This window comes from Melospiza melodia, chromosome 1 (assembly GCF_035770615.1).
Source record: "Melospiza melodia melodia isolate bMelMel2 chromosome 1, bMelMel2.pri, whole genome shotgun sequence".
Lineage (NCBI taxonomy): Eukaryota > Metazoa > Chordata > Aves > Passeriformes > Passerellidae > Melospiza > Melospiza melodia.
This window is the reverse complement of record NC_086194.1, coordinates 169,540,698-169,557,201: the sequence shown is the minus strand read 5'-3', so window position 1 is coordinate 169,557,201 and position 16,504 is coordinate 169,540,698. Positions and strand designations below refer to the sequence as shown.

Here is a 16,504-nt window from a genome sequence, read left to right as displayed (position 1 = left end):
CCTCACACTAGAGAATTTCTTCCTTGTTCCTGTCCTTGAAATGAAAGATTTGTCCCTTCAATATTTTGCTTTTATATTTCTTAAATACATACACATAATATTTCATAGACTATCTAATATAAAATATATTATATACTGTTTTATAGATACAGGATATAAAAACTGAATATATTAATAAAAGGCATCATCAGGTCTTTTGGTAGAAAAACATCCATTATTTTTCTTCTTTCCAGAGTAATTTTGGTGTTTGTATAGGTTCTGGTTTTATGTGATACTGAATAAACTTTTTGCTGGTTTTGGTTGCATTAATTTAGTTCTTCTGGAACAGGCTGTGTGGCCTGTATTGACCAGTAGTGTTGGACTTCATGCTCAAAGTACCAAACTTGCACATCTAAATATAATTTAAGTGTCTTTTGTCAGTCTAGGGGTGCAATAAAAATGCTTTTTGAATAAAGTTCTTATCTGCCACATCTCACTTCTCTTCCCAGCTCTGGCTGTGATACATTTGGGCAGTTTAAGTAATCTCCCACACTGATGAAAACCAAGGTGTTGTCAGGAGCACTTGCTGTGGCTGCCAAATCATTTCTGTGATAAACCCTCCTTCAGATAGTCTTCTACTCAGAATTATCTAAATCCTTAATTGCTGATGCTGAAATCAGCCTGGAATCTCTGAAATTGTTCCTTCCAAAAATTTGAAGGGATAATTGTTGTCCTTTCCCTGTGTCTGGTGTGTTCTGGGAGGGAGCAGTGACTGTTGGAGATGGGAATGGGAATTATCTGAAATCAGGAACAAGCACACCCTGGGTGCTCCTGGATGCACAGCAAGGTCATGTTCACAATTCCTGTTTCATCCTGTAGGAAAAGCCAGGCAAGTTAAAACACACCTCATGTTTATCCAGCAGAGAAAAGCAATGGCAACCAGTCACTTCTGTTTAATCCAGATTTATCTCTAGTTTGTTTTTTTTTAATGTTAAAATCACAGCCAAGCCAAAGTAAAATAATCCACAGTGGGAGGATTTGGGTGTAAATATATAAGGAACAAAGAAAAAATGGGGAAAAGCTCTCATACTTGAAACTGGCTGTAAGATGGGATCAAACTTGGGTCTGTATTTTTGAGTTCACAGAGGTCAGAAATACTGGCTGAAGGATTTTTAAATCCAGGTGTCTCAGGTTACTTGTGTGGTTGCAAAGGCTTGTGCATCTTCAGAAGAATGAGAAACGAGGACAGGTTTGAAACTTGCAGTCACAAATCTTCTGTGTGTTTTCAGCATGGTATTGGGAAATTCAGGAAAGATTAGTATGAACACAGTATTTGGAGACATAAAATTAAGAGGGAGGACACCTAACCTCAACTTAAAATAGTTTTTTATGTCTGCAAAGAATAATAATTTTATTTTATGAATCAGTCACTGATGTCTCAATCCAGTGAGTATTTTCCTGTTCAGTGGTAGGAACATAAACAAGAGGTTGTGATTTTTTGGAATAATGCTACATTTTGGGAAGTGAGAGTCATTCCCTTTCCCTAATGTGGGAATTATCATGAATTTCAGTTTTGTTGCTGTCTGTGGTACACGTGATGCTTCAGCCCTACAATAATTGTACAAAATAATAGTTAATCTATAACTTTTTGTAGGTTATTACCACAAAATTCTTGAATATTTTTCCTTCTCTTTTTAGAGCTCTCCTTGCTCTGTATATCCAGTCTGCACTCACAGTATTAATGTTGCCAGTTTTGTTGTAAATTGGAATTAAAATGTGCAGCTTTATTTCTTTTCTCTGCTAGGAAAGTATCGCAGATCAGGCAGTGAGACTTGAGCTGTGCCCTTCTCTTCTCCCAAGGACAACCTCCTGCTCTGCAATAAAGCTGCTCATAAAATGTGTCCTTGGTGACTGACTGGGCAGATTTTATAGAGCTGGGTCCTTTCAGGTGCTGAAATCTTCCTCCTTCCTCATCCAGGGCACTCAGCTACTCCAGCACTCACCACCACCACAATTGTGTATTCCAGTCTGCTGGAAATCCACAGGGGTGGGTGTTGCTTTGGGGAATCAAGGCTCCACTGAAGAAGAAAAGTGGATCTGGAACACTTTAGGTTGTGGATTTGTCAATTCTGGCCTGTATTTTCTTTGTCATTGATGGTACACTGTAATTTGGCACTAAATTTTTAGATGGACTGTTATTTTTTGCTTAATTATTACTTTGTGGGTTTTTTCTTTTTTCTCTTTCGTTTCAGACCAGAGAGGTGCCGTTTGTTTTATCACTGTGAACTGTTTTCTTTAGCATATAAGAGAAGATTGTATAAATGTTATAATAACTTGATTTATAAGCTCAGAGCTTTCTGTCAAAACAACATGTTTATAGTTATACTCCCAGCCTAATTTGTTGTCTCCTTTTAATCTTAATTTTCTTGCATTGAAACAAACAAACATGGAATTTAAGCCTTTCCTCTAAAATATCCTATAAGAATTGACAAATTCTATCCCAAATAATTTCTTTCTAAATACTTTATATTGGTGTACATCTTTGCTAAGTGCCTTTTAAAGCATTGAGATCAATCTGTATGTTTAATATATGCTGTACAGCAGTATATTGTCTTCTTTAAATTAGACTCTGAAAGAACAAATCCAATTTAAAATTTATGTCTTACATCTGAAAAATGAGGGAAAAAAGTATTTAGCTTTTTTTTTTTTTTTTCTGGGCATTTATCCACTTTCTAAAAGCAACAACTCTGATTTTAGGTTGGTTTTTTTAACATCAGATATTGAAGGTGACAGAACTTAACAATGAAGGCAGACACATCAGGGAAATAATTTAACTTTTTTCAAGTCCTGTCCTGTTAAATGCTGTGACTGAATTGTGATTCAAAGGAAGATGGAGAAGAGATATTTTTTTTAAAATTACCTTGTATATCATAAGAGTGATGTAAATAAAGACTGAACCAGGGTTGTGTTTAGTTTTGGTATTAGTTGTTTACATCTCCAAAGTCCTTATGCTCTGAGTTTCTTTCGATTCATTGGAACAATGAAGAATCTTGAGTTGTCTAGTTAAAAGAAAAAAAATAAAATGAGCATGCACTGGTGTCAAGAAAAGCTTCCACAGTTCGAGTTGGTCCCAGAAACTTCAAATATGACGAAGTTGTTCTGAAATAAACTGAGTTTCTGACCTTGAGCATGGCAGGGGCTCATTGCAGTGAGTGGGGAAATGGGCTGGGCTGTGCTGCCAAACCCGCCGGGGTCTGTTCCTGGGGGGATTTTTCTCTCAGCTTCACCCCCTCTGGGCCTGTCTCTCCTCTGCTCTGTGTCACAGGCTGAGCTCGGCTTCTTGCTGTGAAAAATGCATTTTCCACAAAGAAGGGTGGAACAGGGATGTTTTCCGTCGCTGTTAAGTGACATCTTAAATAAGGAATTAGTGTTGCCCATTAATGAATCAGAATTTGGTCTTTCTTAAAACTTTTAAAATGTGTAGGATTGCTTTAAGTGGAAAATAGTGGCTTGGGGCTGTTAGTTTAGGGGCTTGATCTTTATTTATTTATTTTTAAAAATTTATTTATTTTGCCTAAAGGGGTAGGGTAAACCATGAAGTCTCATCAAGTATGCTGCTCTGTACTCTTCTTTGTATTAGCAAAGTATTCTTCTGTTCACCTCTTAAAGTGGGAAAACTAATTTCCTTCTGGAGTGTGAAAATCATTTGCAGCTCATTTCTTCAGAGCAAATCCTATTAACTCTTGATGTCTCAGGTTTTCCTCTGGTGTTGTCTTTGACAGAAGAACATAACTGCGTTTTAAGTGAGCTTTTCTTGTGGAATTCCTGTCAGCCATGGAACTCACTTGCTAAGTGAAATATTCTGCAGCTGATTAAAATGTAATGAAATCATGTTCCTGACAAATGCTGAGCATCTTTAAAGACCATACTTTGACATTTGCAAAATAATGGGAAATAATTAGAGGTTAGTTGTGCTTATGCTGCTGTTGGCTGTGCCAGGCATATCTCAAATTAACCTTTTCCTTTGCATTTCATTGTAGTTACTTGTTCTGTCATGTGTTCAGTTGGTCTCTGGTGGAAAAGAAGCACCTCATTACATCTTAAAAGTTCCTGTCACCTCTTTAAAATTCCAGTGCCTGGCGGGAGAGCTGTGGATGGTGCCGTGATAGTCAGTGATCAGCTGTTTTGTTGATTTTGGTGCAAATTACAGGTGCTCATCGCCTTCCTCAGATGCAAACAAACCTTACTTGTTTATCCTGTTCCCGCAGAATTCCGTCAACTTCTGCCCCTTTAAAGATCCTTGGTCTTTTTCAAACTTGTCCGGGTACCAGCTAACAGTTGATAAATGGCTTTAAAGAAAGAGGAAAAAGTTGGAAATTACACTTGAATTTGTAATACTGGTATTTTTCACCTAATTATGTTTGTCTTCTTCATTTCAGTGGAATAGTTCTTCTTCATCTCCTACTTGTTCTCTGTCCCCCTTTGCCTTTCATCTTCACTTCTCTCTTGACCAGGTATTGAAAATCAGTAAATGTTATTGAATAGATTAGCAGCAGAGGCTTAGAGTAGTGTCAGTTTTAGACTGTGAACCCCAAGAAAAACTAACCCCCACCAAAACCAGAAAAAAATAAGGCCAGACTGATTTATTCTGTCTTAATGTGTAAAAGCAACTCAAAAATCATTTAAGCAGTAGGGCTCAGAGGGAAGCAAGGGCTCCATGGTTGGGGAGAGTGGATGAGGAAATGCTTGGCAGGGAGGAAAGGGGTGGCAAATTCTGCAGCTTTGGCAGCAGCAAGGAGAAATTATTAAGTTGGTGAAGCAGCCTCTGGTGACAACTTGCTTGCCTTTGAAAAATTAACTCAAACCTCTGTACAAATACACTCTTCAGAAATGACCATTTATCAATTTTGTAGCTCCTAACACAGGCATGTCTGAGAAACCAGACAAATTCCTTTAATGATCTTTGGATGTCAAACTATACATGGGAACTTAAACTGTGTGCAAGAAAATATTTTTCACAGAAACTTGAAAAATAAGGCCTGAGTGATGGGACATCTTTAATTTTCTTAGTTTTTGTTTGTTTGTTTGTTTGTTTTTTTAACATACTTATGTGAACCCTTATAAAGGATCAGACTATATTCAGTGTAGGCTTTTTGGATGTGTTCATAGATGGGCTTTTTTTCATAGGGTTGTTTATTTTTCTGAGCCGTTCTATAATAAAAATAGTTTTCTTTTAGTTTTCTGACTTCTTTTAGTTTTCTGACTTGATTTCAGGCTTTTCTAAGCATGGCCATCATTGTTTTGCACTGACATCTATTGACTTGATAAATGTAGTCTGTGCAAAACCTTCCAAAGCTGTGTATCTGTATTTTCATCTGAACTTTTTGGAAGCCCCAAGGGTTATATCTGACCTTTGGAACAAGTCCAGGAGAGACCATTAAGTTGATCATGGGGCTGGAGCACCTTGGCTATGGAGACAAACCAGGAGAGTTGGGGTTGTTCAGCCTGGAGAGGAAAAGGCTCCAGGGAGACCTTGGAGCCCCTTCCAGTGCCTGAAGGGGCTGCAAGAGAGCTGAGAGGGATTTGGGACAAGGGCCTGGAGTGACAGGAGGAGAGGGAGCCACTTTAACATGAAGGACAGGAGGTTTAGATTAGATATTAGGAAGAAATTCTTCCCTGTGAGGGAGGTGAGGCCCTGGCACAGGTTGCCCAGAGAGGTTGTGGATGTTCCATCCCTGGAAGTGTCCAAGGCCAGGTTGGATGGGGGCTTGGAGCAACCTGGGATTGTGGAAGGTGTCCCTGCCCATGGCAGGAGTTGAAATGAGATGAACTTGAAGGTCCCTTCCAACCCAAACCATTCCAGAATTCTGTATTTCACCTTCAATAGCAGAAGCAAAAAGTGAAGCTTTTATGGATGTTCTTAATGTTAAAATAATTTAACCCATCAGTGATTGTCTCTTTGGACAGCATCTCCTACTTGTGACTCTCTCAGGAGAATGTGTGAGCATCAATGTTATCTACAGTCTGTCCTTAGATTTCTTCATTATCCACTGCATTAGAGACTTGTAGAGAATCTTTTAATATCAGTTTATCCATCCTTGTGGATCTTGTAAATATTGATCAAGCTCCCATCTGGAGTCCTGCCATTTTTAGGCTGCCTTCACAAGGCTCCTGCTCTGCCCCTTCATTATTTTAGTTGTGCTTCTCTGGACTTTTGAACAATGCAGATGATGTTCTGGAAATTCCATTGACTTTTCTGTTGAACCGTGGGGCTAAAATAGAAAAAAATTAATCCATAATTCTCTGCTGGCAAGGAGTTGTGTAATGCTGAAGACACCCCTTGCCTTTAGTAAGCATTGACAGAACCTCTTCCAAGTCACAAAGATCCCAAAGACCCAATTTCAGGCAAAAATTGGTAATCTGATGAAAGACTTTGTCATCTTTGTTTAGAATATTTCATAATTTTATTAATTTGTGCAGTTTTTCCTAATTCTTGCTCCTATTCACTTAAGGTAGGGTTTAAAGTGTTTCCAGGTACTTCTGACCCTGGCACCTCTGACTTGCTGCATGTTTATGGTATGGAAGGTGTATTGTCACAACATTCAGGTTTTGTGCAGAAATATTTTCATACATATTAAAGCACACACACTCCTTGCTGAAGGAGATTGTTCTTCTGTTTTCTCTCTAGCTACTGTGAAGTATTTATTTTAATTCAAGCATATTAAGAGCACAGATTGCAAATAGGTAAGAACTCTGCTTCCTGAAGCTCATGTGCAAAGGTGTTTTAATTGCCAAATCCTTTTGCATTGTGTTCTCAGGCCAAGTCAATTCAGCATTTCAAAACTGCACGTGTACAAGTGCATCCCCCCTCTCCAATTAATATTCCTGTGTGTTCTGGTGGAGGCTTGAAGGGGGATGGATTGATACCTCTGTGTGTGGGGTGTGAGCTTATGGAGGTGTCTTGTTTGTGTCACACCAACTTAATTTATTACCACCTGCTGTTTCTGCAAATGGTGAGATTGTCACACACAAATTGCATATTTCATCACCGTGATGGTGGGAATTGATTTATTGTTTCCAGGGAAATAATTGAATAGAAGAAAAATGCACTGTAAAGTAAGTTGCATCTTTATGAGCTTCTTACTTAATACCTGTCCATTATCAAATATATTCTAAAAAGGTGCAGTAAATTCTTGTGGGGCTGGTGAAACCTGCTGACGTGGTGCCTTCAGGTGTGCCTGAGTTTCTCCACCATGAAGATGTTAAACCATGAGGATGTTAAACCTGTCACCCCGTCTCCTTTGCTCCCCTGCCATGAGGAGGATATGCTCACACTGGTGGTTTGGGACCTCAGTGCTGCTGGGTCTGTGCTGATCCACCATGGATGGGCTGTCACAGAACCTGCAAAAACTCATTTTACTTCTGAGTTTGAAATGTGTAGCAGTAGAATTAGATATTTCTGGTATTTCTGACCCCATTCCCCGTTGTTTGAAATTAGATAACAAATCAATATCTGGGTTATCTCAGGTGGGATGAGATGGATTAGATGGAGCAACCCAAACAGTTGCTTTAGTGGAAGAGGCTGATGTGGGTTTTGGCACAGGCTGTGTTGTAATTATGGCTCATGTGTTGCAAAGCATGATGAGGTTTTGAGCCAGGGTGTCTCCTGTCAGGGGGGGGTTGGAGAGGAGATGAAAATAGTGCCACATGTACTGTGATTGATTATTCCTGTGGTGTTCTGCATGATTCCTTCCACAACTGGAAGTGGCAAAACTGAGGAAACTTAATTGTACTGAAGCTTGTCTTGCTTTAGGGAATTGAACCCACCTCTTCCAGGTTCCAATTAATTTTTCTACCACAGACCCAATATTTTATCCTTTTAAGTACTAAATTCCACTTTCAGAGAGCTCTCTTTAAGGAAGCCCTAAATTAAATGTATTTGGGCTGGTTAATACCAGTTGGAATGGCTTCCTTCCCCTAGCTTACAAACCTCAGGAAGTAGTGACTCAGTTGGAAGTAGAATGGTCTAATGGCAGCTGTTACCTTCTTTAGCTCTTCTAGAAATTTTAACCCTTCTGGTCATTTGTGTCTCATGCAAAGCCAAATTTTTTAGCTGATCTGACATACATAGTGGAGATGGTTCTGAAAAATGAATTCGTTTTTCTAATATCAGTTCTTTGGTAAGCTGTTGTCTGACTCCTCTCTGTTTACTGCAGGTTGAAGAAACCCCTAAAACACACATTCTGAACCCACTTTATATTGTAATCATGTTATTTTGGTGAGACTTTTCCCTTAAAATTGTGAATTCCTTATTTCTCAGTAGAGTGTAAATGTCAAACTTCAGGCCCGGTGGTATATTAGACTTGCTTTAATTAATTAAGAAAGGTTCAGTAGCCCTGTGTTAGATTGAAGGTAAAGGACTGAGAAGTGCTTTGACTGGACACCAAAGGTGTTTTCTTGGATGATTCCAATTTTGTGAGCCTTTCAGTGCTGATGGTTCCATTCAGAGATTTAATGATGCATTCACTGGAAAACCCCACCAGAAACCTCAGAGCTTCATTGGGATTGAAAAGAGCAAAAGCCCTGAATGCCCTTCCCTTAGCAGGGCAGTGCACAGCACAGAAATCCCTTTTTTCTGGAGGAGTGTGGGAACAAGGGACCCTGTCCAAGGCAGAATTCCCCCCGCAGGGGGTTGGTGAGTCCTGGCTTTGGATTCAGCCCTGCACAGCCCTGCACAGCACCCACCTGGGATGGATGCACTGGTGGGGAATCCATAAATTGTGTTCTGATACAAAGCAGTATGGACTCATTGGTGCTGACTCCAGGAGCCTGATGATCTGTTTGGAGTGGATGAAGTGTTTTAAATTGCCTTTTTAAGGCTTTATTATTTTTTGTTGGTTATTGGTTTTTTTAAATACAAATCTTGAAGTGGTCCATGCAGTGTATGTTTATCTGTTTCTAGCTTGACTTAGCCAGAGTACAGAGTAAGGAATCATGTTTTTCTTGATTTCTGCCTATGTACCAGAGGCTGTTGTTACTGGCTTTGAGAAACACCTGAGCCAGAAGAAACCCAAGGAAAACTTTTTACAGGTCATTGAATTTTGTAAGAGGCCATTGCCCTGCCAGCAACAGCAAGGCTGTTGTCATGCTGTTCCTCCTGAACACTTAAGTGCCTTTTATCTCACACTTAAAATTATTAAAGGGGGTTAAACATTAAAAGATAGCTGGAACATTTTGAATTATAGGCTGGGATGGTGTCATTCAGTAATATAAAACCAGGAGTTCCCAGGTAAAATCGAATGGTGGCCAAAGCCAAATGTGTTAAGCCTCGACAGTGTGTAGTTGGGATATCTCATTGCTCTCCTCAGCTGCCTCTAGTTTCAGGGAGTTCTGGTTTTTAATTTCCGTGAAGCAGCCTTGCATCATCACCATTCTCATTAGTTTTTACCATTCAAGAAGGACAGTAAACTCTTCCTGCTTGTATTTTCTTCTAAAGCTGTTTGGAAGAACAGCTGGGCTATGTGGGTCCTCCTTGGAGCAATATTTCAGACAGGAGTGTTAGAAAAGATTATTTGAATTCATTCCTTCAGTCCCATATTTCAATTTTCATAGCAAGGGCTGCTGCCAACAAGTAGTGCAGCTTCAAAATACACAGAAATTAATTCAAATCTTTATTTTAAAATTGCACAGTTGTTACTTGCTCATTTCTCTGGTGTCTTTTCAAATAAAACTGCACCCCTCTAATTCTCCAGAGTTTTCTAGAAGCAAGCAACAGAAAATTCAAGGGGAGATTAGTGTTTATTTGAATTTCAATGGTGCCAAGGGACCACAGTGAAAGTTCAGAGTGCTGTTGAGAAATTAGGCAAGTATCTAACTGGATACTGTGTTCTAATTAAAGCTTGTACAGACATTGATTTTCTTGTATTCCCAACACAACTGATGTTTCCTCACTATTTAATTTTTTAATATTAAAAATAGAAAATGGTGCTGACTCCAAAGGGAATTGCTGATAGCACAGATTATGTAATGTTCCAATAAAATTGGGTTAAACTGAGTATTTAAAGGTACATTAGGGCTTAATCATGTGGGATTTTTAGTGAGAAGGATGAGTGGTACTTTGAATGCAGGGTGGATGAGCACAAGACTTTTTGGGACATTTGGAAAATTGCTGCTTGACAGGACAAACGTTTAACCATTGGTCTGTCCCCTGAAACTTTGTCAATCCTGTCATCCCAAGGGGCAGCTACCCCAGGAACAGCACTCAGCAAAATCCACTCTGAGTTCTTCAGCAGCCTTTGACCATAGCAGCTGTGCAGGGAATATGGCATGGTTTAATTTAATTTAGGTGATGCATTAATTTATTTATACTTTGTTTATTATTGATTTTTAGTGAGTTATCCTTGTCTTACAGGCCCAGGATTGTCATATTGCTTCACTTCATGTGGGTCTTGTAGTTCATGCTGTGTCTGAATTCCTCCTTCATGCTTCCTTGAATGTTTAATCTCCTAAAACATTATTATAATTGAAATAAATGTTCCCATATTGGCAATTTGTATTGCTAAACTTGTTTTGACTTTGGTTTGTATTATCTTTCAACTGTATTGAGACACAGATTCAGTAACTTTTCAGGCAATATTCCCTGAGGGGAAAAAATGGAATTGCCAGTACTGGTTTTCTATTCCATACTAATGCAGTGAAGTACTTGGTGAGATGATTTAGGCTAAAATAGGTACTAAGAACTTGATTTTAAAATTGTTTTAATGTGTCTGAGTTTATACTTTGACCTGAGAACCTTGATAAATGCTTTTGACTACAAATACTGCACTTAAAAATAAATATATTTGGAGTAGGGAGAAAGCAGTGACCAGGGAGGGACTAAAAAGTGGCAGCAAGAGAAATAAATAAATAAATAAATGTGTTCTTGGATGTAGTCATAGCAAATATTGCCAAAACCAGTGAACGTAGCTGAAAGGCAGGGTAAAGTGGAACAAAGGATTGCTCCTTTTTTCTTTTGCTTTTGAACATCAGCATTAGCTGAAAGAAGAAGTACAAGAAAAATAAACTCAGCAGGGAACAAACAGGGACATTCCAACGTGATTTTTGGAAATAGCTGAAATTACTGAATGTCTTTGAAGGCTAAAGTGATGATAAAAGGAAAAAATAGCCCTTGTCCTTTCTTTCTGAGTCCATCCCTAATTTGAAATCACAAACCTGATGGTTTTCTCCAGGTTTCATCCTTAAATGTGTAACAAGATGTTGACATCAAGGAAATGCAAAAAGGGCTCGTCACACACCTGGCACCTTTGCTGCTTCTGTGCTGTGGATGTGTTTGTATCAGGTGATGGAATACCAAAAGTCAGCAATGTGCTGACTCTCAACACAGGCCCCAAAAATACAGCCTTTGTCGTGGGGATCCTAGTTAAAATTGTACTTTACACCTTTCCTGTCTGTGAGGTTGAGATAGTCAAGTTAATATTTGCAAGGTGAGTTACAGCAGGATTTAATACAAGCTGTGAAAATGGATTGAGCTTGAAATGCACGAGATGTTTACTCTCTGATGTGAGATGTATTCCGGATGATTTATGATTTTAGAGTGTGAAATAAATCCTTAATTTGGTTTTTATTGCCAAATAACAAAATTTCTGATGTTGCAAGGCACCTGTGGAGATTTATCCTCCTCTGCCTCTGCTCAGAGCAGGGTCAGCCTACAGCAGCTTGCTCAGGACTGTGTCCAGCTGTGATCTGAATACACACAGATGGAGATTCCACAACCTCTGGGCAACCTGTTGCAGTGTTCAGCCGCCTGTGTAGTGCAAAAACTTTCTCCTAATACTTAAAATGGAAATTCCTGTTTTGTCCCTTCATGCCCAAATAAATAAATGTATCACTGGGCACCATTGGGAGCAGTCTGGCTCCATCTTTACTGTATTTACCAATTCACACATTTGGAAAATCCCCCTGAGCTTTTTTTCCCCAGGCCAAACTATCCCATTTATTTAAACCTTTCCTTCTATGACAGACACTCAAATTCCTGGCCTGTTTTTGTGGCCCTTCATTGGACTCTCTCAGTAATGTCCCTGTCTCTCTTGTCAGGATGGGAACAAAGCCCAGGAGCCTGATGGTTGCAAGGACACTTTGCTGGCTCATGGTTGGCTTGGTGTCACCAAGACATCCAGGTCCTCTGGAAAGCTGCTTTGCAGTCAGTCTGTCCAGTAAAGCAGCTGTTTGTCAAAGGTGCAAGCAATCTAAATCTAATCTTTTATTTACTTTAATAATTAAGTCATATTTGAAAGTATTTTAAGTCTTGCAGAAGGATTATTGTACCAGGACCAGAGAGCAAAATGAACTCTGAATCCTTACTGTATTCTTAGCTTTTCTAACAGATTTTATAGATTTTTTCAGATTTGTATAGGTTTGAATTTAGATGGACCAAGTTATTTTGCAGAAATGCCACCTGGAAGGGGCTTTAGCTCATAGATGTCAAAGCCTTCAAGCCTTAGATGGGGATCAGAATGTAGAGGTTAAAGAATAATAAGATTTCATGGTATCTACAAAGGACAATGTGGAGTCACAGTGTGAATAATGTGAATAATTACAGCTTGGTTCCTTGTAACATGAACTTGTTAGCACTGCATTGTTGGCCATCAGCCAACACTAATAAGAGGAAGTGTTGTTTATTTTTTAAATTATTTTTTATTATCAAACTGCTGATGTTGAAGACATTATTTGCATTGAAACCATTTTCCTTATGAGATGCCTCTACTATCACTTTATTAACCAATTTGCAGTTAATTGATTTAAATATTTTTTAATGACTTTTGACTGTCTCATTAGTGGAAATGATTTAATTTCTGAGTACTCAAAGCTCATAGTGAAACGTGACTTAGAACTTTGATTGTGCTCCTGGAAGTCATAACACTGACTTTGTTTCTGATACAGTCAGCAAATATGGGAATGTGTCAGGAGGAGTCACATTGAGAGGAAATAACTTCTAGACAGATTCAACTTGCCTAAATCTCAGGTACTCCCACCACAGTAAAGAAAACCCTCTCAGCAATAGTAAAAACATCTTGTGTTGTAGTCTGGTACAACTGCAGCATCTCAGCAGGGCTGGTTTGCTTTGCTGGTTTGCTTTGCTCCTCCCCCACTCTTGGAATAGTCCTTGACATTACTGAGAAATCCCAGGGGTTTCTCTGAAGTGCAAGCCCTGGGAGAACAATAGTCCTTCCTCTTGGAAGCTCTGAGGGATGCTGGCACAGAGCCTTGCATACAAAGAAATTTGACGATGCTTGACTTTAGACCATTAGCTTTTTACACCACAAGATCCAATAAAATACAGTAGAATTAAGTCATAGAATCATGGAATGCTTTGGGTTGGGAAAGATCTTGAAGATCATCTAGTTCCAGGTTCCCTGCCATGAGCATGAGCTCCTTTCACTAGACCAGGTTGCTCTGTCCAAAATTTCTGATTTATATGCAGTCTAAATCTGCCTTCTTTTAGTTGACTGTAGCTTGTTTCTGGCCCATGGTAGCACACTCTACCTGTCTATTTAATACCAAGAGGATTAAAGCTGCTCATTTAAACTGAGATGTGTAATTGCAGCATTACTCACCAGTCTGGTTTGAATTTAGAACAGCCCAAATAAGCACCGTGGTGTTGTTACCTGAGCTTTCTTTGTATCGTAAAACAACCAGCAGCTCTTGTAAAGTAGTTGTTTAACAGCAGCTGTGTTTTACAAAGTTTTGGCCTGGGGCAGAGTTTTACAGTCACACTACAAGCTCAAACCCCGGGGCTGGTTTTAATGGGAATGTTAATAGGTCCATAAGCAGGGATATGGCATGTGTTTCTGTACCTGGAGCTATCAGATTTATTGCTGCTTTGGTGCTTCATAAAGTAAACGTTGGGCTTTTTAAAAGAAGTTGTAAGGAACCAGTGATGATCAAATAATGAAGGAAAACTGCTATTCTAATTTTGTGGAGGGGGTTGTTTTACTTTGAAAAACCTCTGTGAAATATAACCGTGTGAAAACGGACCCTGTACCCAGTACTGTCAGTCTGATGTCTAATTCCACATTTTGATGAATATGGAAACATTATAATAGTGGTTTGCCTGTCCACTGAAATGACACCTTGTAAAGCACTTCAGTGTGTAGGTACTGAAGTCTTGCATTGCTTTCCTGTTTGCTGCTCCTAAGGGATGGAGATTGTCCATATTTAAGCCTATGGCTAGACATGTAAATGCTTGGTTTGGTGTTTCCCCAATAGCTTTTCTCCCTCCATAGCTGTTCTTCAGCCACATAAAACCTGATGAATTGTGTATTAAGTGGCTGGAGTGTGGTGAATTAATACTAAAGCAGGCATTCTTATGGTTCTCTGGGAAGACATGACTCAATTTTGCTTTGTGTTGTAGCAATTCTCCCTGCTGTCTGCTTATGTAAACTTTAAATAAAGCTCAGCAGTTTCGCCAGTGACCTTGAGGTAGGGTGGGTTGTTCTGAAGGATGCAGAGCATCCTGTACAAGGTCAGTGGCCTTGTCTGAGCCTGAAAACTGCAATTTCACTCCAAACAGTTGGAAGCTGGGATTCATCTGCCTGAATTTGTCCTGGTGAAACTCCCTACCCTGAGGACCTTTGGGGTTTAGCAATGGCTATTTTAACCTTACAGGAGAGAGTCTTGCACTTTGGAGCTTGTATAGTCTTGTTGTCTTGGTGTTACTGTGCCAGAGGGGAGATTTTGGTGCCTGTTTCAGCTTTAAAGTCAATGTTTGTGTAAAAACAGCTCACGGGCTCCTTTGGTGAGGAGAAGTCAAAGAGTTCCTGAGGGGCTGCTGTCATTTTCAGATCTCTGTCTGTTCATGAGGGGTGAAGAGGAGGAGAGGCTTTAATTTGGGTCTAAGGTTGGCTTAATTAATTTTAATTTATGGCCAGAAAAGAGGAACAATGAAGCTGTAGTGGTTTCTTGAGTTTTCACAGAGATAGGAAACTGGGTGGGGGAAGTCCCTCAAGGGTGAAACACTGGGGGAATGTTGGGAGAAGCTTCTCCTTGGCTGCTCTCACCATCTCCCCCGAGGGCAGGACATCAGAGGCCTTTTGTCTGTCCAGTGTAAGTTCCTGCCTTTCCCTTGGATTAATGCAATTCAGCCATTTATTCAAAGAGGTAAAGACATCCTGCCCAGATGGGCTGTTGTTTCTTCTCTATCTGGTGGATCAGAATTTCATAGATGCTTAATACTTCCAGTCAGGTTTTAGCCTCACAAATGTTATCTACGATCTGGAGATTTCAAGCACTGATATTGCTGGTGCTAATTCCTGTTAGCTGAGCTCAGGGTTTGTTACTGTGGCTGGTGTTGTCACAGCTGCTGCTGGAGGGGAGATGCTCTCCCTCACCCTGATCACTGCTTCTCTCCCTGTTCAGCAGCTCAGGCATGGAACTAAACCAGTTCTGAACATCAAATCACCTGGGTTTTGTTTTGATTTTTTCCCCCCCTCTCCAATAGTTTTCTGAGCCATTTCTTGGGCAGGTGACAGGGTGATGATGGCTGAAGCTCTGAGGGGCAGCCAGGCATTACAGGAGCTCAGCTGGAAGCAGGGGGGTCTCTCTTGTCCCTCTCAGTGAGGTGAACCAGGGCTCGGACATTCAGTTTACTACCAGCAAGACGTTCAGAGCACTTTGCCAAAAAGATCAAGTTTAGTTTATTTTTAACTCAGATTTTCAAAACTGCCTCCCTGTGAGGAGGAGGTAGGGAAAGCTCTGTGCACTTGCCCAAGGCCTGGAGCAGAGCCCTGCAGTCCTTCGCTCTCTGCAGCCAGCAGACTGGAATGATGCTCTGGGCTGGCAGGCAGGGAGGAGGTGCTCTTTGCTCTTTTTCTCTTGGACTGCATTGATTTCTCAGACACCATCTGCTTGTGGCTGACTAATTAGAAGCAGTAGCCAAGAGGCAATTTTCTTCTTTTTCCTTTGACATGCAGACTCATACCACTGTGCCTTTTGCCATCAGACTTTGAAATCAGGCTAGTGAAAAATAAAACTTAGCCGCTTGTTCAGAAATTGCTGAGAGGGGGGATAGCTGTGATCTGAATGGTTCCTCACTGAATAATGAACTTCAGTCTGGGTGGGTTTGTGTGCCACTGGTTCCCAAACTAGCACAAAAGGAGTGAAGATTTCATTGTTTTAGCCTTGGAACAGGAGAGCCTGGTGTTGGTGTGTGGCTTCTTAGTGGGGAGCCTCCAGTTCAGTGCTGGGGTTTCCTTATCCCTCTTTAGAGGTTTGTTGTAGGAGCAGACTTGGCAAATTCTAGGGATGAAAACTGTTTGAACTGAAAGCTGCTACTTGGTGTTGAGGGCTTTGTCAGGGACCTGGGTTAAGTCACTGAGAAACAAATGGAAGAGGTTTTGCTAAAGATACCACTTCTGTAAATAATTGTGGTGTTCAAGTTCAGATCACTTGCTCCAAGGGGCTTTCAGTTTCTCTGGTAGTCATCTGGATAAGTTTTTATGTTTGTAGATGCATAAATATTTTAGTTGCT

General features: G+C 40.1%; 1 protein-coding gene across 8 annotated transcripts in view; it reads left to right on the top strand.

Moving 5' to 3' along the window:
- PTK2 (protein tyrosine kinase 2) overlaps nucleotides 1–16,504 on the top strand; it is a 187,245-nt gene that overhangs the window by 65,534 nt on the left and 105,207 nt on the right. The gene's annotated exons all lie outside the window — the stretch shown is intronic.